This window comes from Rhinoderma darwinii, chromosome 8, assembly GCF_050947455.1.
Source record: "Rhinoderma darwinii isolate aRhiDar2 chromosome 8, aRhiDar2.hap1, whole genome shotgun sequence".
Classification (NCBI taxonomy): domain Eukaryota; kingdom Metazoa; phylum Chordata; class Amphibia; order Anura; family Rhinodermatidae; genus Rhinoderma; species Rhinoderma darwinii.
The window spans coordinates 38689460-38714816 of record NC_134694.1 but is presented as its reverse complement, the minus strand read 5'-3'; the positions used below and the strand labels follow the sequence as shown (position 1 = coordinate 38714816).

Genomic DNA, 25357 nt, shown 5'->3' with positions numbered 1-25357 from the left:
TTATACCTCCTCCCTCTAATGTCCTCTGATGATATCCCATAATAACAGCCTGGACATGCTGGTAGTTGTAGTTCTGTCCTCTTATACCCCCTCCCTGTAATGTCCTCTGATATTCCATAATAACAGTCTGGACATGCTGGGAGTTGTAGTGCTCTCCTCTTTTACCTCCTCCCTGTAATGTCCTCTGATATCCCATAATAACGTCCTGGACATGCTGGAAGTTGTAGTCCTATCCTCTTATACCTCCTCTCTGTAATGTCCTCTGATATCCCATAATAACGTCCTGGACATGCTGGAATTTGTAATCCTATCCTCTTATACCTCCTCTCTGTCATGTCCTCTGATCTCTCATAATAACATCCTGGACATGCTGGTAGTTGTAGTTCTCTCCTTTTATACCTACGCCCTGTAATGTCCTCTGATATCTCATAACAATCTGGACATGCTGGGAGTTGTAGTTCTCTCCTCTTATACCTCCTCCCTGTAATGTCCTCTGATATCTCATAACAGCCTGGACATGCTGGAAGTTGTAGTTCTCTCCTTCTACCTCCTCCTCCTGTAAATTTTCTCTGATATCACATAACATCCTGGACATGCTGAGAGTTGTAGCTCTCTCCTCTTATATCTCCTCCCTGTAATGTCCATTGATATCACATAATAATAGCCTGGACATGCTAGGAGTTGTTGTTCTTAACCTCCTTATTTTACTGTGAGTGGGGGGCTGATGGTTATTTAACTGTGAGTTGGGGGCTGATGGTCATTTTACTGTGAGTTGGGGGCTGATGGTCATTTTACTGTGAGTTGGGGGCTGATGGTCATTTTACTGTGAGTTGGGGGCTGATGGTCATTACTGTGAGTTGGAGGCTGATAGTCATTACTGTGAGTGGGGGGCTGATGGTAATTTTACTGTGAGTGGGGGGCTGATGGTCATTTTACTGTGAGTTGGGGGCTGATGGTCATTTTACTGTGAGTTGGGGGCTGATGATGATTTTACTGTGAGTGGGGGGGCTGATGGTCTTCGAATGGTTTCCGCCTCTGACCTCCCATTGAAATTAATAGGAGGCAGAAAAAACCTGCGGTGCTCGTTTGGTGCTTCTTTATCTGCGTTTTTTGCATTCGCTTCAATGGCTTTAAAAAAAAATGTGGCCAAAAAATAAAGTCAAACAACGCTGTCAATTTAAAATCGCCCTCAAAATTCCTAAATTAATTTGTAGGCAGATTTTTAGTTTCTGCCTTACAAGAAAACGTTGTGTGAACGTATATACCCTAAGAGTGTACTGATTGTTTTTAGCCATTTTTGTCGTTTTGTAAACAATTTTTGGTAGGGGTGCCCTGAGAATTATTATTTTTTTCCTGGGGTGCCTCTTGCCTGAAAGGGTTGGGAAACTCTGCTCTAGGTAATGATTTGCCTTCAAATGCCAAGTTAAATACCCTATTTAAATATAGGGAAAGAATATCTTTGTAAGACACATAATATTCATTTTTTAGGCCATGTAGCCTGAGGCCTTTCCTCCTTTTAATGAATCAATTACTTGTTCTACCTCCAAAATTGTAATCTGTCGTTTCAAGATTTTTTGGTGATCCTTTGTAAACTGGGGGAGGTTCAGTCCTCCAAGAAATTGGTTTATATCTTGGTCATTAGGGTATTTTACCCCCTCTGAATCTTTTGAATTGTACAACTTATTGTAGTATTCTGCTAGAGTGTTGGCAATGGATTGTTATAAGAAGTTTTTATTCCTTTCTTGGTCTATTAAGTATTTTATGTTGCTCTTATTGACTTTTGTACTTATTCTATTACTTAATATTCTACTGGCTTTGTCTCCTTGTTCATAAAACTTAGCTCGATTTTCCACAAATTTTCCTTATAATCTTCCAATAGAGCTATTTTAATTTGGGAACGAGTCACGTTAATCTCGTGCAAAATTTAATTTATTTTGGTCTTTCTATATTCCATTTCTAAAGTTTGACGTTTTATCATCATGGCGTCTAAAATCTTGGTTTGTTCTCTTCTCAAACTGTGCACGAGTTTGATTCAGTGCCCTCTTAACACAGCTTTATGCGCACACCATAATGTTTAATTCGTAACTTCCCTATTGTCATTATCCATAAAAAATTGCGCTAATTTGTTTTTAATGACTACTGAGAATCTTTGTGAGGTTAACAAAAGATTTTTCAATTGCCATCGTTGTCCCTTACCGATCATGTCATTGATCTTACTTTCTAGTGTCACAGTATAGTCAGACCAAGTTATCAGAAGTATAGTAGCAGAATGAACCTGATTAATTAAAGATGACTACTTTTTAATTAGTCGAGTCTAGAATATGTTCTATGTCTTCCAGAAAAAAAGGTATAATCAGTAACATCTCCATGCATATAACACCATATATCATGGAGAATTGCTTCAGCACATGTTCTTTTCAAATCTGCTCTTCCTTGTTGCTTATGTGACACATCCAAGTTTATGTCCGGAACAATATTAAAATCCCCAGCAATAATAATCTGTGACTTCCTGTTGTTCTCAAGGCTTGACAATATTTTTTTTATATATTTCCTTAGGGCTCTATCCGGGCCGTAAATATTTACTAAGGGGAAATTCACATTATTCATTTTACATACCAAAATAATAAACCTTCCATCTGGGTCTATCACACTATTAATGCATGAAAAAATGTATGAATGTTTTATAGCGATCACCACACCACATTTTTTACTCAATGCATTTGCATAATATATATTCGGATAGAGTTTATGTACAAATCCACCATTATCCTTCTGCAGTAGATGAGTTTCCTGGAAGAAGGCTATGTCACAATTTGCTTTGGTTACCTCATTCCATGAAAGATATATTTTTTGTAGGGACATTGACATTTAATGACATAAACTTTAAACCCATATGTATATATTTATTTGATTACTTGAATACATATTATCCCCTCTCCATTTTCTATTCTTGCCCCATAATTTCTTTTCTTTTTACAGCCATGGCAAAAAAATTAAAATAAATAAATAAACAAGAGAAAAAAAACGAATCTGTCTGAAAAAATAAAAAAGCATAGCCTACACATGTGGGTTATAGCGCAGCGACTCTACCAGCCCCATTAACCATGGTGCCTGGAATTTGATGCCTGACCTCTTGATGAGAGAGGGAGAAGAAAAAGAATAACAGAAAGTTAGATAGAACAATAAAAAAGAACAGACAGACAAATCCAATCAAGATATTCTCATCTCATCATGATTCTCTTAAATTTTTATTTTGATGTTTGAAACGATCCACTTATTTCTTCTGCCATCCACTGTGCAACTTAGATGGGGGTCCTGGTATAGTGGAGACGATTTATTTTGCTTTAATAATTAGGCCCCACCTTATGCACCATTCGTGCGCCGATTTCACAGTGGTGCAGTTGATCATGTTGCCGTCCTTAAAAATGGACAGACTAACCGGAAATCTCCAACTATAACGAATTCCTGCAGCTTGAAGTGCAGTAGTCTGTGGCAATGGGATTGAATGAAACGCCTGATTTTATGATTAGGCAGTGTTTTCCAATACTTTTGTTTATATATTGTATGTCTGCGGCCAACTCTCCACTTTGGTGCTTACAACAGGGTACCACTTGCACCCGGAACTCTTTTAGATGACTTCAAGAAAGAGACGTCCTACCTGCAGGCCTAACGTCTCCGACCCGGTCCTGTGGTCCAGCCACCACCCCTCCACAGCATGCCACCAATCTTCTGCGGCCTACTACTGGATAGCCTGCGCTGCTAAATCCTCCTTGCTGCACACTCTGACAGGAATTCTCCTACTTCAAAAGACCACACTTGCAGTTGTGTCCCTTGGCGGACCTTGGCGACCTTCATCCACTTTTTTTGCTGGGATTATTAGTGGAGATTGGACCTTGCCTAAAGTGCCGCCATTTTGGACCTCCTGTACTTCTGGACCTGTTACCAGTTCAGATCAATGTAAAAAAGGAGTGGACCTCTGCTTTGTCTGCCATAGCTACCTTTGGTTGGTGAAGATAAGTACCATTTATTTCTCATCCTGTTATTATTGATAACATAAAATCACCCTCATTATACTACTTCCTACTACTCTTTGTTAATGGGCTGATTACTCACAATTTTGAACATTGAACAATGTGATAACTCCTAACATGAAGTGGACCCCTGACTACATTTATTTATACCAATGTGAAACGTTAACATCCAATGTCCCCTCATTTTATATCTATTATTGTGGATGCATATGCTTGACAAATTTCTTGAAAAAAAAGTTGCTCCTCAGCCACTCCTAGATGTACCATACACTCTCAGCTACCAAGTCCTTCTGCTTCTCAAAGACCTCCTAAGACTGCTTCCAGACCTCCTTAGTCTACTTTCAAATCTGCTCAAACTCTACACCCCTCTGACTCACAAATGCATAACTCTCCTATTGCAGATATCTCTTCACACTCCTACCATTACCAGTTGAAGAAGACATAACCACAGCAACTTTGGTGGCTCAAGAAATAGCCAAAATACTTGCCACTACTGGATAAGAGATTGGATCTCCTGCACTCTTCCATAAATGTGGCATTAATGCAAGATACTTATAACACCCAAAGACTTGAAGAGTGTAAATCCAGAATCCATGAGTCTTCTTCCACTGGCCTGGAACAAATGGATCAAATCTGCCAAATGCTAGAAAAGATTGAGGATCTTGAGAACAGTAGCGGACGTAATAACTTGCGGTTCATAGGAATCTTAGAATCTTACAACGGCAAAGCCCTTACTACTTTACTCACAGTGTCTTTACCTACTGCTCTCCAGATCCAATTAGATAAATCCGGTATTGCCATTGAACGAGCAAACAGATTGGGTCCAGAGAAAACGGACCACTCACCACGACCACATTCAGTTATTGCTTACTTCCTATTGTAAGTCCTAGGGAGGTTATAATCCACGATCACAAGATCTTGATTTTTCAAGTTTTTTACTTTATCCATCTCACTAAAACGGGGGGCGTTCTTTACTCTATGCCACTATCTACACGAGAATGATCATCAATTTCAACTTCTTTATCCTGCCAGGTTTAAGGTATCCATCAACAATTGCACGTTCATGTTTGCGAACTCCATTCAAGCCCAAGAACATTTTAACATGGTCAATGGTCCCTGATCTTCCCATTTTCCATGGCATGGTGGAGACTGTTGACTGATATAGTCTGCTCTTGGAAAAAAAATTTAGTGTAATGTTTTTATTTTCAGATGAAATTTCAACTTTTCCGATACCCCCTACGGGCGCCCCACTTTCTAATCCTAGTTACTTATTCCTCCTTACTGAGGGTTAGCTTTTATAATCACTATCCTTGATGATTGATTGTTTTTTCAGTTTTATTTGTATCTTATTTTTCTCTGTATGGCGATAATTAGAATTCACACTATGTCTATATATGGAATCTAATATTAAACACTGATTTATTTTTCAGCGATCCTTTCGTGCACGATATGTCCATCTGCCAGTGGGTCTCACCATTCTCTACTTCCTACCTTTGACACGGAATTCCTCGCTTGCTGGGACGGGGATAAGACGTTATGTCACTGCTTCACCTTGTAATATACACCGAAACTACTGAGGTAGGATTGGAAACCCTAATAAACTAGACGCTGTCACACCCACCACACTCAAATTACTATCTTGGAATGTCGTGGGTTTACACACCCCTATAAAACACAAAAAGATTCTTCTTTATTTGAAACCTCTTACACCAGATGTGGTGTTTTTTGCAAGACACACCGGAAAGATACTGATAAATGTACCCCTACAGCTGTATATCCGCTCCTAACACGTTTAAAACGAAGGAGTAGCTATTTTGTTTAGGAAAAATGTACCTATCACAATACATGACACTCACATTGATCCTGAGGGTAGATCCCGATTCCTTCTGATAGATGCCACTATAGCTAATGTTACTTATTCATTCTTGAATGTTCATGCCCCCAATGCTCCGAATGTGGCATTTTTCTCCTCCCTCCTTTCTTTCCTTTTATCTAGGGACCTTCACACTTTAATAATGGCTGGTGGTTTTAATACTGTACTAAACCCCGCTTTAAACAGATCTGGCGTATCTTCTATGATGACACGCTAGTTTGCATTTTATTACTCTGCTACCCTTGGAGATTGTTACACTCTAACGAAAGAGATTATTTATTTTATTCGGCGTTACATAAACCCTATTCTAGAATAGACACTGTTCTGCTAGCTACCCCTCCTTTTCCCAATGTCATAAATTCCACAATTTTACCAAGCAGTATCTCAGATCATGGACCGGTCACTGTCACAATCAATGCTTTTCCAGCACACACACTTTTGTGGGATATGGAAATTTCCGACTTATTTAACATCCTCACCAGACTTAAAGACTTATTTGCAAACTAATTGGGTCAATTATATTAACGATACTATAGGACATACCTACCATCGGTTAGATATACAGAAATAGTATAGCGTATTATTCATAGATCTTATATCTTTCCTCATAGAGGGTTTCTCATTGGTTAATATCTCTCACCAGTAGCACTGAAACTGACATAACTATTAATATTGAAATCAACCTTTGGATAACGACTCTTGGTGTGCATAGTACCTTTTCTTATACTATACGGGTTGGGCCCCTACGCATGCACCCATACGAAAACCTAGTGCAGCCTGAACACCTTCAAATTCATATCTCTCACCAGTGTGTCCCAAATGTGTTCAAAATTATGCAGATAATTTTCACTGTTCAGACATTTTAGACTCTGGTCCGATCATTCACACTCACACATTTAACAGACTTTGTACCATCTGATCCGTTTTTGTTTGGATAGATCCATCTAAACACAGATTTACAAAAGCAATGAATAAATTACTTTATTGTGTTGCAGCTGTGGCACAAAAATCTATCCTCCAGTTTTGGATAAAACCAGATTCCCTGCTTCCCCAGAAAATTATTCCTCGAGAAATTGCCCTTCCTAATTCAAATGGAATGGGTGGAGGCTTACATATATTTAAGGAAAAGGTACAACATTTCTTTGATATTTGGGCATCCTTTATTAAGACATTGCCAACCTCCCAACAAACTAAAATCAAACAGCATTTCCACTTGACCAAATGGTACCTAGAAAGGGAACTGGCGGTCGACACCCCTTTATTGTTGTTTTAAAGGGATCCTGTCATCAACATCTTACCTGTTAAACTCGCCGGACCCCTCAATGGCCGCAGCTGTCCAGAGTTCATATCTGTTCTCTTCTTTCCTGAAGTCCTCCTCTGTCAGTAAATATAGTCGTTTAAACTTTTCCCGCCTTTTATGGTAATTATTTTTCCCTCTGGGATGCAGCTTCTTAACCACACCCACTGCCACCACCTGTCTGGCCCTGACTGGCTAAGGAGCTGTCAATCAAAAAGAAGTAGGTGGAGTCCACTCTGAGATGCTGGAGGAATGAAACCCTGACTCTTTTCAGATGAAGATTTGACTCTTTTCTGCTCATTTGCATACGGCGTGGGACCACTGAAAAATGGAATACTAAAGCTACAGAGCTCACTTAGAACATATTTATAGCTTAGATGACAATGATTTTTCACCCACTTTCACCAGGTATTGCTGGCTTTATAGCTAAAATGCTGGTGACAGGTTCCCTTTAACAATGTTTTCTCTCAGGTTTATGGTGAGACCCACTGGCACTACTCTTTGGAGACCATGAATCAATATGTTATTCTCACATGTATTATCGCTATTACTATCTGATTGTTCCATTGTTGTCCCTGTCAATGTATGTGGGTCAGTGTATCTCTTTTTTTGATGTGGCACTTTTGATATTAACAAATATATGTGAATTTCCTAACATATCAATTAATCTTTTTTTAATTGATGTACAAATGCAATCGCCACCACATGTTGGTTGGTTAATTGTTTGTTTCTTCCAATATAAACTGTAATAAACACGTTTTGAAAAATTAAATAATAGAATAACAACAATCAATCAATTATTTGTCATCTAGTATGTAATTAACCACTGTGCATATTACGCAATGTGAAATACTTTCGTGTCAAATACAAAAGTTTTATAGGTGCGATACCTTTATTGGTTAACCAGAAAGATGATGTTTGCAAGCTTTCAGAGCACACAGGCTCCTTCTTCAGGCACGTTAGCAAATGAATAACTTAGAGAAGAGCACAACATTTAAAGATTATACATGAAGACAATTTGGTGATACATCATGAAGATAAGCCTGGGCAGGAAAACTGAGGTTATAGGGGTGATGATTTAGGAGATAAGAGATGTGGAGTCAGTCTGATGGGGGATGTGACGTGTGTCCATGTAGTGGTTCATAAATCCAGGTGCTAGATTGAGGCCTTGTGTCAATGACTGGAGTTTTATCATCAGCTTGAATTCCCACATTTTTCTCTCTCTCTGTCGTTCTTAAAATTATTCTTCTGTATTAGGACTTTTAAATCTCCAAACTGTGGTCTGGTCCAGAGAATTGGGCAAGGCAAGGGGGTCTCCCCATAGCAAAGAGTTGGGGTGAATCGTGCGATCCACAACTTTTAATTTCAGTCCACTTAGTGTATGCTCTAAGGGACACCCAAGAGGGGATGTGGCAGAGGTGAGCCGCCCAGTAATATTTCACAATGTCAGGCACAGCCAAACCCTCACAAGAACTACTGGCCAAAAGGACTGACTTAGGGATCCGGTGTCTGCCGGAATGCCATATAAACGTAAGGATAGAAGATTTAATTGCCCTCAGCTCTCCCGTTGGGTACCGCCACTGGTAATGTCTCAAAATAATACAACATATTAGTCAGCAAGGTCATTTTTCCCACCGCAATCCATCTGAAAAAATACATGGGAGGGGATTCCACCTGGCCATGCAGATCAGTGAAAAGAGGAGGGTACTTAGATCTAAAGACAGAGGAGTAGGAGGAGGTAAGTTGTACACCCAGATACGTTAATGACTTATCTTTCTAGTTATACTTAAAGTTTTGTTTAAGCAATTGGAGGGTATGTGGGGGAACATTAACCCCTTCCTGACATCCGCCGTATATATATGGCGCTATCGGCAAGGGGTTCCTGCAAATGGCAGTACAGTTAAAGTTTAGTCGCAGTGATGGTGCGTCTCAGAAGTTATTCTCCGATCTGGCCAATTAACCCCTCAGATGCTGCGCTCATCAGTGAATAACTGACCGCTCTAATACGCTGCACTACGTATGTAGTGCAGTGTATTAGAATAGCAATCGGGGCCTCAGGCCTTCAAGTCCCCCTAGTGGGACAAATAAAAAAAAGTTTATAAAAATGTCAACAAAATAAAAAAACACAAGTTTCAAGTAAAAAATAAGCAAAACTGCCTCTTTTCCCATAAATCTTTTATTATTGGAAAAAACGTAAAAAAAATACATAATTGGTATTGCCGCGTCCGTAACAACTCAAACTATAAAATTATTATGTAATTAATCCTGCACGGTGAACGCCGTAAAAAAAATTAATGAAAAACAACGCCAGAATCTTTGTTTTTAGGTCACATATCCTCCCACAACATGGAATAAAAAGTGATTAAAAAGTCATATTTACTCCAAAATAGTACCAAGAAAAACAACAACCAGTCCCGCAAAAACAAAATTCCTAACACAGCTTTGTCCACGCAAAAATAAAAAAGTTATGGGTCTTAGAATATGGCGACACAGAAAACAAATGATTTTTAAAAAAAAGTGATTTTATTGTTCAAAAGCTGCAATACATGAAAAAAACTGTATGAATTTGGTATCGCCGTAATCGTATCGACCCGGAGAATAAAGTTAACATGTAATTCATGGCGCACAGTGGATGCTGAAGCCCCCCCCTCCCCCCCAAAATATAAATCTATTCCAGAATTGCTTGTTTTTGGTAATTTCCTCTTCCAAAAAATGGAAAAAAAAGTGATCAAAAAGTCGTATGTGTCCCATAATGGTACCAATAAAATCTACAACCTGTCTCGCAAAAAACAAGCTCATACTTCTCCATCAACTGAAAAATTAAAAAGTTATGGCACTATTAATGCGGTGATGAAAAAACATCCCGATGTGCAGTCTGGAGGGGGAATATTCCTTCCATTTCAGGGCCCTAGTATTTAGGAACTAGGAAGGGAATGGACATAGCACATCTGCTGGAAGCGTGGATGCCTGTGTTCTACCTGCACAACACTTTCCCAACAAAATTTCCCAAACTACAAAGGAGGAAAAACGTGCAGTGTTATAAAAGGGATAAGAAAGAATACTGTTTATCAGTGCGACACTGGCCTGTGCATAACGGATTGCTTCACAGCGTACTACACATCAATGGATAATTGTATTATTTAACCCATTATTATACCCTCTTATTATGCCTTGATGTACTCCTCACAGATTACATGTCCCCACATTATAAACTGAAATACCAGTGATACTCAAACAAAACTACCACCAAGCAAAATACATGCCCCAAATGGCGCTCCTTCCCTATTTAGCTCTACAGGGTGCTCAAACAGCAGTTTACGTTCACAAGTAAGGCATTGCCATACCCGGGAGAACCCACTTAACAATATATGTGGAAAGATTCTCCGGTGGCACAAGCTGGGCACAACGTATTGTGCGGTGGAACAGCATATCAGTGTAAAAATTGCAATTTTCACTGTGCATCATCCACTGCGTATTAATTTCTGAAAAACACCTGTAAGTTTAAATTCTTACTACACCCCTTGATAAATGCCTTTTAGGGGTGGAGTTTCCAAAATGGGGGCACTTTTTTTTGGTACATCAAGGGTTTTGCGAATGCGACATTGCGTCCACAAACCATTCCAGCAAAATCTACGCTCCAAAAGTCAAATAAAACTCCTTCTCTTCTGAACCCTCCCATATATGTAAACCACAGTTTATAACCACATATCGGGTGTTACAATACTCAGGTGAAATTTCTTTACAAATGTTGGGGTGCTTTTTATCCTTTAGTTCTTGTGGAAATGAAAAAAAAAATAGCTAAACCTACATTTTCTTTGAAAAATTGTAGATTTTCACTTTCACGGCCTATTTCCAATAATTTTTTCAATAAACTTGTGGGGACACAATGCTCACTATACCCCTAGATAATTTCTTCAAGGGGTGTAGTTTCCAAAATGGCGTCACTTGTGGAGGGTTTCCACTGTTTTGTCCCCTCAAGGGCTTTACAAATGTGACATGGCTTCCACAAACCATTCCTGCTAAATTTGAGCTCCAACAGCCAAATGGCGCTCTTTCCCTTCTGAGCCCTGCCCTGTGTCCAAACAATAGTTTATGACCACATATGGGGTATTGTTTTACTTGGGAAAAATTGCTATACAAATGTTGTGGTGCTTTTTCTCCTTTAGTTCTTGTGGAAATGAAAAAAATGTGCTAAATTGTAGATGTTAATTTTCACGGCCTATTTCCAATAATTTCTGCAAAAAACTTGTGTGGTCAAAATGCTAACTATACCCCTAGATAAATTCCTTGAGGGGTGTAGTTTCCCAAATGGGGTCACGTTGGCACCGCAAGAGCCCTTCAAACCTGACATGGTGTCTAAAATATATTATAATAAAAATGAGGCCCCTAAATTCACTAGGTGCTCCTTTTTTTCTGAGGCCGGCGCTTCAGTCCATAAGCATACTAGGGCCACATGTGGGATATTTCCTAAAATTGCAGAATCTGGGCAATAAATATTGAGTTGCGTTTCCCTGGTAAAACCTTCTGTGTTACAGAAATTTTTTTATTAAAAATAAATTTCTGCAAAAAAAAACAACGAAATTTGTACATTTCACCTCCATTTTGCTTTAATTCCTGTGAAACGTCTAAAGGGTTAAGAAACGCTCTCAATGCTGTTTTGAATACTTTGAGGGTGCAGTTTTTAAAATGGCGTGAGTTATTGGGAGTTTCTAATATATCAGGCCCTCAAACTGGCCCTTGTAAAAACAGCCTTTTGATATTTCCTTGAAAATGTGTGAAATTGCTGCTAAAGTTCTAAGCCTTGTAACGTCCTAGAAAAATAAAAGGATGTTCAAAAAAATCGATGGCAATCTAAAGTAGACATATGGGGGATGTTAATTAGCAACTATTTTGCATTGTATAACTGCCTGTCTTACAAGCAGATACATTTAAATTTAGAAAAATGCAATAATTTTTGCAGTTTTTCTGCAAAATTAAGGTGTATTTCACAATTAAATGCTGAATGTATCGAGCAAATCTTGACAGTAACATAAAGTCCAATGTGTCACGAGAAGAATTTTCAGAATCGCATGGATAGGTAAAAGCATTCCAAAGGTATTACAACATAAAGTGAAAAATGTTAGATTTGAAAAATGAGGCTCTGTCAGGAAGGTCAAATGTGGCCACAGCTGGAAGGGGCGCCTCCATCTTAGCTGTATTTGTTTTGTATCCTGACCGTAGCCCATATGTATGAAGGGCAGCATTAAGGTTGGGTAATGAAATGTGGGGGGGTCATAGGACATCATCCACAAAAAGGGAAACCTCAAACACTCTATCATGTACCATGACTCCCGCAATGCCTGCGTTTTCCCTTATCATTGTACCAGAGGCTCAATGCAGAGAATAAACAACAGGGGGGACAATGGTCACACTTGGCGCATACCATTCCATTTAGGAAACGAGGGAGAAGTGGAATTGGGAAGTCTTATGACCGCTGCTGGGGAGGAGTAGAAACCCTGCAGAGTGGAAAAAACAAAGGGCCCGAGATGCCATAAGTACGCAAGGCTTCAAACATGAATGGCTACCCCAGGCGGTCAAATGCTTTCTCAGCATCAAGGTTACGGAGGATCGATGACTCTGTCTGTTTATTCAAGACATCAATAAGATCAAGAACCCTTCTGGTGTTGTCTCTTCCTTGCCTGAAGGGGACAAAGCCCACTTGGTCCTTGTGTATTAAAGAGGAAAGCCACACATTAAGCCTATTTGCCAGGAGGCGTATGAATATTTTAAGGTCTGAGTTCAGAAGGGGCTATAGGATGGTAGTTAGCAAAGTCTGCATGGTCTCTACCAGGTTTAGGAATCTGGGTTATATGGGAGTTAAGGAAGGGTTGAGGTATAGGGGCACCCTGTAAAAAATAATTGTATAGAGAGATCATTGTTGGTACCAAGATCTCCCTATAGTAAATATAGTTGAAGCCTCCAAGACCAGGGGCCTTGCAACCCGGCAGGTCCTTTAAAATTTCAGAAAGCTCCTCGAAGGTGACCGGGGCATTCAAAGAGGAAAGCGCTTCTGCTGTTAGCTTATGGAGGTTACATGAGGTTAAAGAGGCTCTGTCACCAGATTTTGCAACCCCTATCTGCTATTGCAGCAGATCGGCGCTGCAATGTAGATTACAGTAACGTTTTTATTTTTAAAAAACGAGCATTTTTGGCCAAGTTATGACCATTTTTGTATTTATGCAAATGAGGCTTGCAAAAGTACAACTGGGCGTGTATTATGTGCGTACATCGGGGCGTTTTTACTACTTTTACTAGCTGGGCGTTCTGATGAGAAGTATCATCCACTTCTCTTCAGAACGCCCAGCTTCTGGCAGTGCAGATCTGTGACGTCACTTCCCCAGGTCCTGCATCGTGTCGGCCACATCGGCACCAGAGGCTACAGTTGATTCTGCAGCAGCATCAGCGTTTGCAGGTAAGTAGCTACATCGATTTACCTGCAAACGCCGATGCTGCTTCAGAATCATCTGTAGCCTCTGGTGCCGATGTGTCCTCGCTCGTCCGACACGATGCAGGACGTCACAGCGTGATCTCTCGAGAACACGGCTGTGTCTGCACTGCCAGAAGCTGGGCGTTCTGAAGAGAAGTGGATGATACTTCTCGTCAGAAAGCCCAGCTAGTAAAAGTAGTAAACACACCCCGATGTACGCACATAATACACGCCCAGTTGGACTTTTACTTTTCAACACACCCAGTTGTACTTTTGCAAGCCTCATTTGCATAAATACTAAAATGGTCATAACTTAGCCAAAAATGCTCGTTTTTTAAAAATAAAAGCGTTACTGTAATCTACATTGCAGCGTCTATCTGCTGCAATAGCAGATAGGGATTGCAAAATCTGGTGACAGAGCCTCTTTAAGTTCTCCCTTAGCATCGCTTGCCGGTGGTCAGGGTCAGTGGGTAAACTGGTAAGTAGATCAAATAGGGTTTTATAATAATCATAAAAGAGCGTGAGTCAGGGTGATAGTGAGCATGACCCAGTCTGTCCATTAGGGCCTGCGGAGCCTGTGTAGCTTTCTGATCCCTCAGTAGGCACACTAGGAGGGTATGGGCCTTATTGCCCTTATCATAATAGTGTTTCTTAGTATAAAGGAGCAATCTTTAGACTCCCTTCATAGCAATATCTTTAAGCTGAGCTCGTGCCTCTATCAGTTTCCGCGTGGTCGTACAGCTGGGTAGTCTTCCATAGATTTTTCCAGTTCAGCTACATATGCATCTGACGATCAAGCATCTCTTGCAGAAGAGTCTTTCTTTTGTCTAGAGGCTAAAGCTATGCAGTGAACTCCTGCAAATGTGCACGCAGAGTGTCCCTAGGACTATGGTTCTTAACTAGAGGCTCATTCAAACACCAACGGCACGAACTAGTGGAAGGTCAATCACCTTCCAAATCCACTATGACCGATGCATGGTCCGACCAGGAGATAGAATCTATATCTGTTGAGCGGAGGATTGGAAGTGAAGGTATATTACCAAAAAAGTAGTCTAAGTGGGTGTGGGTGTTATGGGTGTGTGAGAAGAAGGTATAAGAGCGTTCTTTCGGATGATTAATGTGCCATAAGACATAGAGAGCAATCTCCCTTGTCAACTGTCTAAAGCGAGTAGCAAGGTAAGTCAGGGAAGACTAAGGGGAGCTACGGGTAACAGATACCCTATCCATTACCATTGAGAACGGAACATTACAATCTCCCCTATTCAACCATGCCCCCTCGGGGGAAGGCCATGCAACTTGGAAAATACCTCACGTAGAAACGCAATCTGGGAAGTGTTGGGGGCATAGACGTTGCAAAGAACTAGGTGCTGACCTGACAGGGAGCCCTCCAATATAATGTGAGAGGTGTGAATCTGAAGAAGACATGTACAGGATATCAAAATAGCCACCCCTGCTTTTTTATTACCTGAGAAGTAATAGGCGCCCCCTATTGTCCAAGTTCTCAATATGGCACTGCATGCCATGCAAGGTGGAGGCCTGCACTGCCATCATGGTCTGGGGAGTGGCTACATGGCGTTTAGTGGTGTCATGGTCCTCCTCCAGGGTCTCCACCCACAGAGCATAGTGTTGTAGGTCCTGTCTGACTGCAGAAATTTCAGAGCAGAAAGTCTTTTTTTAATTTTATTTTCTGAACATTGTTTTTTATTAGATTTTTTGAAAATGCAGTGACAATGTAAAAAAAATGAAATAATACAACATTACAACAGTGTAACAGCAAAAGTGCAGGATATGGCATTCAATATACATTGCATAAGTCAAGTACCAAATATGTGTTAGAATATATCATATATTATATTTTATACATGTGTACAGGTATATTATGAAATGAGCTTTCAAGCCAAGGCCTCCAATTAGAATGGATTATAGGTTTTCTATTCTGAGCACTCGCATACATCAGTTCAAACCAACAATTATCATTAGTTCCTTGAATAATCATCTTCAATGAAGGAATTGAATCCTCTTTCCAAAACTGGGTAATTTTTAGTAGTCTTGTAGAGATAAAGGCATGTAACATCACACTTTTTTGGTGGTTTGGGCATTTCTCCAGGTCTAGGCCTAAAAGGGACATTGCTGGATTAGGGAGGATCTGTCTTTTAATTAATTTAGATAAAAGCTGGAAAATTTTGGACCATAGACATGAAATAGGTGGGCACTCGCACCAAAGGTGTATGAATTGTTCCTCTTCTGCTTTACATCTCCAACAATTACTTGGAAATCTCAGGTAGATTTTATTTAATTTCATGGGTGTTAAGGCCCTTTTACACCGAACGACACTCGGCCGGTGCAGCGTGCGCCGATCAACGAGACATCGTTGATCGGCACTTGCTTGCTCCTGTCACACGGCGCTATGGATGGGGACGAGCGGTCGTTACTCTGATCACTCGTTCCCATAATTTTTTTTAGTTAAACAGTTAGTGTATACATGATTAGGCATTGTTATGATTTTTTTACATTTTTTCACAAGTCAGGAAATATTATAAATTAGATTCTAATTTATAAAATTTCCCTGTGCTGGTCACTAGAGGGAGCAATTCCCAAAATTGCAGCATTGGCATGTGGTAAAGCAACCACATTGCTTTATGCTGCAAATTTGGTGTAAACACACACGCTCTAGTGAGCTCACAGAATCCCCCCTCCCTTATCCTGGCTAGTGCCAGGAGAAAGGAGGGGATTGAATGTTCAAGCCTCCTACACTGTGTGCCGCCATTTTTTGAGCGAATACACAGTGTAGTAGGCTTACATACAGTGGTTATAACACAAAACATACATAAACATGACTTACCTGCTCCTGCCGCCGCCTCTCCCTCCGGTCCGTCTGCTCCCTCCGCTTGCTTCTGAACACATGCCTGGAAGCCGCAACCGGAAGTAGTCATCTTACTGTCCGGCCGCGGCTTCCGGTCCACAAGAAAATGGCGCCGGATGTCGCTCGGCCGACGACCTTCCATTTGGACTGTGTGGGAGCGGCGCATGCGCCGTTCCCACACAGACGGCGTACAGCATAGTGAATGGAACGTAGCTGCCGTATTCCATGTCTGTATGTGTCGTTAATCGACACATACAGAGATGAAAAAAAAAATGGCAGCCCCCATAGAGAAGAAAAAGTTTAAAAAAAAAAAAGTTAAACACAAACACACAAATAAATAAACTTTTTTTTAATAAAACACTAAAAGCAAATTTATCTAAAAAAAAAAATTTTTCGCGACACCCTTCCTTTAAGTACAAGGTGTAAAAGATCTTACGTGCATTTTAGTGGTTTATGCATTTTTAGACTTTGGATATAGTGGAGTGAGCATTGAACCATTGATCATCAGAAATAGGACTATGTAGAACAGTTTCCCACCTTTTTTTTTGTTTCTTCTATAGGGTCTGTTCTAGGAGTGTTTCAAATTTGGTAACATTTTGAAATAGCCCTAGTATTTTTCTGTATGGAAAGCAGACCGCTGTCTAAACTGGAAGGGCAGGATGGTTTGGTGGGAGAAGAAAAGCTGGTAACAGGTGTCTAATTTGCAAAAATTTAAAAAAAGTTTTTGCTAATTGTGATAAAGTAGCAAAATTGTTATCTTGCCAAAAATGACCAATAGTGACAAGTCCTTTTTCTTTCCATAAGGATACAGATATGTCATCAATTGTCACTTCTAATATATCTATAGATGAGCTATACATATGAATATTGTATAATGCCATATTGACGGATGTTGCTTTACATACTTGTGAGACTGCTTTAAGGGTAAGCAAGTGCGGGTGAAAATCTTTTTAAAAAAAATAGCATGGATTTTAAGTGGTAGGTTATGGGATGTTTACTTGGTGGAATAGTTCAATATGGACCCATAATTTAGAAAGGTCCAGCAACCAAAGGTTTCAGTTGATCAAGTATTACAGCCCTATAATAGTGTAGGATAGAAGGGGGCATTTAATCCACCTCTATGTTGACACGTGTACAATATATCCGCTTTTACTCTAGGTTTCCTGTTACCCCAAGGATATAGCTGTAGTATTGATTGCAATTTCTTGATATATGAAATAGGAAGATATATCAGAATATTATGGAACATGTAGAGTATTTTAGGTAGAATTACCATATGAACTGCTGAGATTTTTCCTAACCAAGAAATGCTCTGTAATTTCATCTAATGAATATCTTCTTTAATTGTAGTAATGAGAGGTATATAGTTTAGTTCAAACATCTTAGACGCTGGATAAGTTATATTAATATCTAAGTAATGAAGATAATCCTTTACCCATTTAAAGTCATACGTAGTAGAAAGAGTAGTCACAATATATTTCTTCAATCCTAAATTCAGTATTTGGGATTTTGAAAAGTTTATCTTATAATAGGAGGCTGCATTAAATCTTTGTATAATCTCTACAACTGCAGGGAGTGAATTCACTGGATCCGTTAGAGCTATGAGAACATCATCCGCAAATAGGCCGATGCGGTGCTCATTTGACCCCACCTTAATTTCATAAATGTTCTGAGCTAGTCCGCAAATGGTTCCATCATCATTGCAAAATTTAGTGGTAACATCAGGCAACGTTGTCTGGTTCCATTTGTGATTTTAAAAGAATCGGAAGGAAAACCTGATATATATATATAGAAGTATTAGGATTGGAGTATAAAGCCAACACTGCTGAAAGATTCCACTAAAGCCACATTTTTAAGAACAGACGAAGTATCCACAATTGACTCTGTCGAACGCCTTCTCCGCATCCAGAGAGAGGAGTTTGATGTTCATCTACCAATTCAACAAGATCTAAGAAACGTCTTGTGCCATTAGATGTTTGACGACCTTTGACAAAGCCCACTTGATAGTTTTTGATCAAAAGTGGAAGTATGTTGACCAAATGGTTAGCTAGTATTTTGGCATATACCTTTAGGTCTAAAATTTGGAGGAGAATCTGGGGATTTACCTGGTTTGGGAAGGGTAATTCTCAAGGCATGTGGGCAATTGCCTGTATGTATGATCTGATTATAGGCTTTAAGTAGAAAAAGGAAAAGTTAGGTAGGAAGGTAGGTGTTTGAAATGTTTGTAATATTTGTTTATCAGTCCATCAGGTCCAGGTGATTTATTATGTTTTAATTCTGATATTGTCTCCGAAATTTCCATTAGTTATTTCAATATTAAGTAGTTCCTTTTGAGCAGGGGATAAGTAAGGTAAGAAATATTATCCAGAAAATTGTTAATTACTTTCTTATTTGGTTGAGGAATATCTGTTTGATCTTTCAGATTATAAAGATTACTATAGTATTCCAAAAAGGCCTCAGAAATTTTTGGAGGATTTAAAATTTTGTTACCATGATGGTCAATTAGATAAGGGATTTTTGATCTCGCCTCTTTGGATTTGATTTGATTTGCTAGAAGTTTTGATGCCCTGTTACCCTGACAATAATGTGTTAAATTTTGCCTTCCTGAGGTTAAATTCATACCTGTTTTGCATGTACATAAATAATTGGAGATGTAGTTTTTTTAAATTCCGCAAGAGTGTAAGGGGAAGTTTGTTCCTTGCTTTTATCTTCTAAGATGTTAATTTTACATAAGAGGTCATCAATTTTAGCTGTTCTATTTTTTTTCCCATTAGCTGCTAATTTGATAAATAGGCCTCTAATTATTGCTTTATGAGCGCACCATACATTGGTGTCTGAAAGTGCCCCATTATCGTTAAGAGTAAAGTACTCTAGCGCGGTGAGCATCTGAGAGGAGAATTCCAACTTAGTTAAGAGTTAATTATTAAGCCTCCAAGGTGATGAAGGGGGGAAGGTATTAAATGTTTCAGTAATAGATATAGAAATGGGGGCATGGTCAGACCGTGAAATTAGTTTGATTTTGGACGTTAGAACTTTTTGTAACAAGCATTTGTTAAAATGAGGTCTATGCGGGAGTATAATTTATGGGGATTTGAAAAGAAAATATAATTTCTTTAGTCAGCATGGAATATTCTCCTTGTATCATAAAGACTTTCTTTGAATAGAAGGTGTTGAATTCCTGTTTCTTTAGGTGGGAGACGGAAAAAAATCTTATGCAGTATAGGATCTGGTACTATATTAAAATCTCTGCGATATATTAGTAATCCTTTTTTCATTTTATTGGCTAATTCAATTGTATCTTTTATGTATTTGATTTATTGAGTGTTAGGGGCATGCAGGGATACCAGAGTGTAAGGGGTATTGTTAATATTACAAATTATAATGAGATATCTACCTTCGCTATCTGCAAAGGAATCAATAAGTTGAAAGGTATTTTGAAACGCTATTAAGACTTTCTTTTTTTTGTTAACAGCATGTGCAAAAAATATGTTAGGAAAATTACGGTTATGTAACCTTTTACCATCTTCTGCCTTTAAGTGAGTTTCCTGGACCCAAAACACCTCACATTTTTGTTTTTGTGCTTCTCTTAAGAGGAGAGAGAGAGAGAGAGCGTTTGAAAGTACTGTTTAGCCATTTTACATTTAAAGAAGTGATTTTAAAGGGAAGGTGTCATGAAATATTTTTTTTTATAATATTGCTTTTAGTGTGATATAAAAATAAATTTTATTTATTTGTGTTCTTGTGTTCTACTTATTTTTTTTTTCTTACTTTTACTTCTCTATGGGGGCTGCCATTTTTTTTCCATCTTTGTATGTGTCGATTAACGACACATACAGAGATGGAATACGGCACATACATCCCCATAGAGAATGCGTACAGGAGCCGTTCCATTCACCGCAGCGTACGCCGTCCGTGTGGGAACAGCGCATGCGCCGCTCCCACACAGACCAAAATGAAGCTCGTTAGCAGAGTGAAACCTGGCGCCATTTTCATGTGGACCGGAAGCTGCTGCCGGACAGTCAGATGACTACTTCCGGTCGCAGCTTCTGCCCATATGTTCAAGGAAGCGAAGGCGCAAGGAATAGCCAGAATAACGGAAGGGGGATTGTGTGAGGACACTAGAGCGAGTGTGTCTACCCCAAATTTGCAGCATAAAGCAATGAGGTTGCTTTACCACATTGACCATGCTGCAATTTTGGGAATTGCTCCCTCTAGTGACCAGCACATGGAAATTTTATAAATTAGAATCTAATTTATAATATTTCCTGACATGTGAAAAAATGTAAAAAATTAAAACAATGTGTAATCACTATAATAATGATTGTTTAACTAAAAAAATAAATTTATAGCGACATATTCCCTTTAAATACCATTTTGGAGTGTGATAGGTAGAGCTAAAAACACAATTACTTACCATATGAAGATTCCCTAAAGATCAAATGGTGTAGTCTGCCCATTAATCCACACAAAGTAAATACCAAGATAACATAACAGTTAACCTAATAAATAAAGTACAAAGTTCATTCTGTAACAGTCCAGGTTCTGTATGAACCAAATTTGAGCATCTTGTTATAGGAGAGAAAAAATTGGGAAGATACACGGCCTACCATGAGCCCATATATGAGATAATGGGTAGATGAGTTCCTCCTGTGAGGCCGTTAGTTTAGGTGGACTAGATGCTTTCTTCCTGCTTCTAGTCATTATTTGTGTGTGATTAAGGTTCTTAAGGAATAAGGAGGTTGAGATGGTTTTTGATCATAGCAGCGATCTTAAACTGGGTTGTTTGAGCCGCTTGTGTTATATGGGTCCCGGAGCCTCTGCCGCACATAACCTCTCTCCTCAGCATCTGGTCACGCCCCTGGAAAGTCTCTTTAACCTCTTGAATCATGTCTTTAAAGACCCCTTTAGTGGGGAGCTGTAAGAGACAATCTCGCCAAATCTGCGGCAGGCGGGATGAAAGGGTATCAGGGTCCTCCTGTTCTGAGTCTGAGATAGATGCCTGTAGGGCCTGGGCATATTTTGGGACATGGAAGGGGTACATTCAGGTCATTCCCAGTCAAAGCCTGCCAGGAGGAGCTATAGGAGGAATGAGGGGGCGGCCCTTTAGATTTCTGAGAAGGCCTTTGAGCTTTAGGGGATGCAAAAATCTGTGCGGTCATAGAGGGGGATCTCTAACCTGCTATATTGGAGACGGTAGCAGAGGAGGTGAGAGCTCTCTGAAAGAAGATGATGCGGTCACCACGTGTGCCATGGCAGCTGGAGGTACCTTAGTAATCTGTTGTTCTGCTCCTGTAGCAGGGATTAGAGTCTGAGTAGGCATGCTGGTGTCCCTTGAATGAGTAGCAGCTACCTGTACCAGCTGGAGTGCAGTGGTTGAGTGGAGGGATGCAGGAGGAGAAGATGGTGGCGTCTGGGAAAAAAAGGGGAGCAGTGTTTGAGTCCGCCGGAGAAAGTAGACGTCCAATGTGGTCCGGGTCGTGGACCACACTATTTTTTGCTGTACTTCACTGTGCATATGAAAGTGAATATCAAAGACCAGAAGTATTTAATTACCAGGACTGACGACAGCAAGGTTTGGAAATTGTAGAAAATTTTATACTAAAATTGTGATCCCCCAGATGTATTTATTCAGAAGACTTGAAGTTTAGTAAGGAAGTACATAGGGATAAGGATAGTTATAGTCCTAAAGACTTATAGGATCATTTTGATCACAGCTATACGTCCAGCCCAAGAAATAAAGGGTTTACAAAAGCTAGTTAAAGAGACTCTGTCACCACATTATAAGTGCCCTATCTCCTACATAAGGAGATGGGCGCTATAATGTAGGTGACAGCAGTGCTTTTTATTTACAAAAACAATCTATTTTCACCACGTTGTTAGGGATTTTAGCTTTATGCTAATGAGTTTCTTAATGGACAACTGGGCGTGTTTTACTATTGACCAAGTGGGCGTTGTACAGAGGAGTGTATGACGCTGACCAATCAGCATCATACACTTTTCTCCATTCATTTAGTCAGCGCATAGGGATCCTTTTAGATCACTATGTGCTGTCTTATACTAACACATTAACTATACTAAAGTGTTTAGATGGTGAATAGACATTCCACAGGATGTCTATTCACAATCCAGACACTTCGTTAATGTTTCTGTGGTAGATACAGCAGAGCAAGCGTAATCTCGCTGTAACCTGTCATTTACAGCGTGAATCTTTTTTTAAATAAAAAGCACTGCTGTCACCTACATTATAGCGCCCCTCTCCTTATGTAGGAGATAGGGCACTTATAATGTGATGACAGAGCCTCTTTAAGAGGTGTGGGATAGAGGTAAGCAAAGGGGAATAATTTATGACAAATGTCTGGGAGCTTGGGCTAACTAAAGAGATCCCAATGATTCCCTTTAGTGTGTGGGTCGATATGAAGTAATTGAGATTTCATTCTATTGACCTTATATTGAGAAACCTGCCCAAAATCTGATAGGAGTTGTTGAGCATAGTGTTATGGGGTGACCGGATTCATTAAGGCCAGAATCATGTTATCAGCATAAAGGCCGATTTTATTCTCCTGATGATCCACAGTAATGCCCTGAATCTCCCGGGTGGATCTAACCAATTCTGCTAACGGTTCCATCATTAACGCAAATTTAAGAGGTTCGGGAGGCAACCCTTGCGCTTCCCATTGGTAATCTGAAAAGGACGATAAATACAGCCAAACGAGAACACTTTTTCAGAGCGTGTTAAGTAAGCGTCAATATAGCAGATTTGATTGGGCCCATGAACCCATATTTTGTATATGTAGCTTCAAGTATACCCCAATGAATGCAGTTAAATGCCTTCTCAGTGTCTAAAGCGAGCAAGAGGGAAGGGGTTCAAGCAAGTTCTGCAGACCTAATAAAATAAAATCTTCTAGTGCCATCAGGGACTTGTCTTTGAGTGACAAATCCTACTTGGTCAGGAAAGATCAGGTCAGGCAAAATTGCAAAAAGATGATTGAATAATACTTTAAAGTATATTTTGACGTGTTCAGCAAGTAAATGGGATGGAAATTTGCAGGCGTGGTCAGGTCTTTTCCTGGCTAAGGCAGGGTAATAATGAGAGCTTCTAGCTTCTCCGAAGGGAAGGAACCATGACTCATAGCCATGAATTTGGCATTTTATAAAAGCGTTTCTGTGCTCGAAGGGCTAGTAATGCTGAATGTAGATTGAAAAGTTCAGAAATCAAATAAGTAGAGGGGTTAGATTTATTATGGGATTCCAGAAGTTTAATTTTGGAGATTAGAGAGGTAAATTTCTTCTCCCTTTTTCTTTTGGCTTCTGCACAGGACTTTAAAAACATACCCCTCATGACCCCTTCATGCGCATTTTAAACCGAGAACATGTTGGGTACGGAACGCAGGTTGATGTCAAAGTATGCTTTCAATTCAGACTCTAGCATGTGTTTATATTCTGGGTGTGACAAAATATACTCATTAAGTCTTCAAGGGAAGGTAGGAGTGTAAAATATAGCCTCTTTAAGAGAGAGCAAAATAGAGACATGGTCAGACCATGGTATGAGGCCAATTTCGGTTCATAAAAGATCCTGTAGACCCTGGTGTTCCAAGAAAAGCATATCTATTCTAGAATATGATGTGTGAGAATGAGAAAGAAAAGTGTAATTCTTCTCTAAACCATGATGGCAACGCCATATAAAATGTTTTGGATGAACACATTTTGGATGCAATTTTTTTGATAAATTTGTATTCCATTATTTGGGAGACGGGAGACCAAGAAACAGCAATTCCAGCACTTTTTTTGGTTTTTTTTCATCATTCACTGTGCGGTACAAGCAAAATGTAAACTTTTGTGCTGCGGGTCGATTCGATTACGGTGATACCCAATTTATATAGCTTTTTTTTATGTTTTACTACTTTCCCACAATAAAAACACTTTTTCTTAACCCCTTAATGACCAGGTCTTTTTGTGCGTTAAGGAAAGTGTTCTTTTTTTGTTTTTTCACTGTCGCATTCCAAGAGTCATAACTTTTTTTTAAGTCCATCGACATACATTTCTCCTACTAAGGCACTTCACTTTGCGATCTTCTGATCGCTTATATAATGCTTTGGTTTACTTAGTATACTAAAGCATTATTGCCTGTCAGTGTAAAATAGTATTATAAGTGACAGCGAAGATGGATTTACTAGGGACAGAAGTTGTCAAACCAACCTGATTTGTTTTTATGAAGATGTAAGTAAAGGCCTAGAAAGCGGGGCCGCTGTGGATAGTGTTTTTGGAATTTGCAAAGGCAATTGACGCTGTCCTTCATAGACGCCAGTAAATGAAAGGCTAATGTACACCTTTTGAAATTTGTGTGATTGGTGCAACTTTCAAAATACTTTTTAATAAAAATTATTTTGACTTTTTGAGATACAGCTGCTTTGTATTCAGTATACAGAGCAGCTGTGTCATGCGCTAAGAGCTGAATACGTCAGGTCAGCAGCACTGACTGGTTCAGTGACAGCGGGTCCTGGGTTATGAACTTAGATGTGATCGGTAACAGCTGGATCCTGCGTGTCTAAGACCACAAATCTCTGGATACGGTCAATGAGCCAATTTTCAATCCAATTACAAACTACTAGTATACTTTCTAAACCTATAGACTTTAAAGGCTATGTACATTTTTTAAATAGTTTTTTTTTTTTAAAAGTAATAATGAACTTAGATTTGATCGATTACAGGTGGATCCTGCAGGACCCACAGACACTGAACCCGTCAGTCCCTCGGACCTAACAGATACAGGTTTCAGCAATAGATACAACTGCTCTGTAAACCGTATACAAAGAAGCTGTTTCTCAAA

General features: G+C 39.5%; 1 protein-coding gene across 2 annotated transcripts in view; it reads left to right on the top strand.

The window, feature by feature from the left end:
• Positions 1-25357, top strand: part of SHROOM4 (shroom family member 4) — a 250091-nt gene that overhangs the window by 84158 nt on the left and 140576 nt on the right. The window contains exon 1 of one of the 2 annotated variants that reach the window (XM_075835605.1): positions 5467-5609. The exons of the other annotated variant lie outside the window; for it this stretch is intronic. The gene's annotated coding sequence lies outside the window, so the exon portion shown is untranslated. Of the gene's footprint in view, positions 1-5466; positions 5610-25357 lie in introns of those variants that run through there. 2 annotated transcript variants of the gene reach the window in all.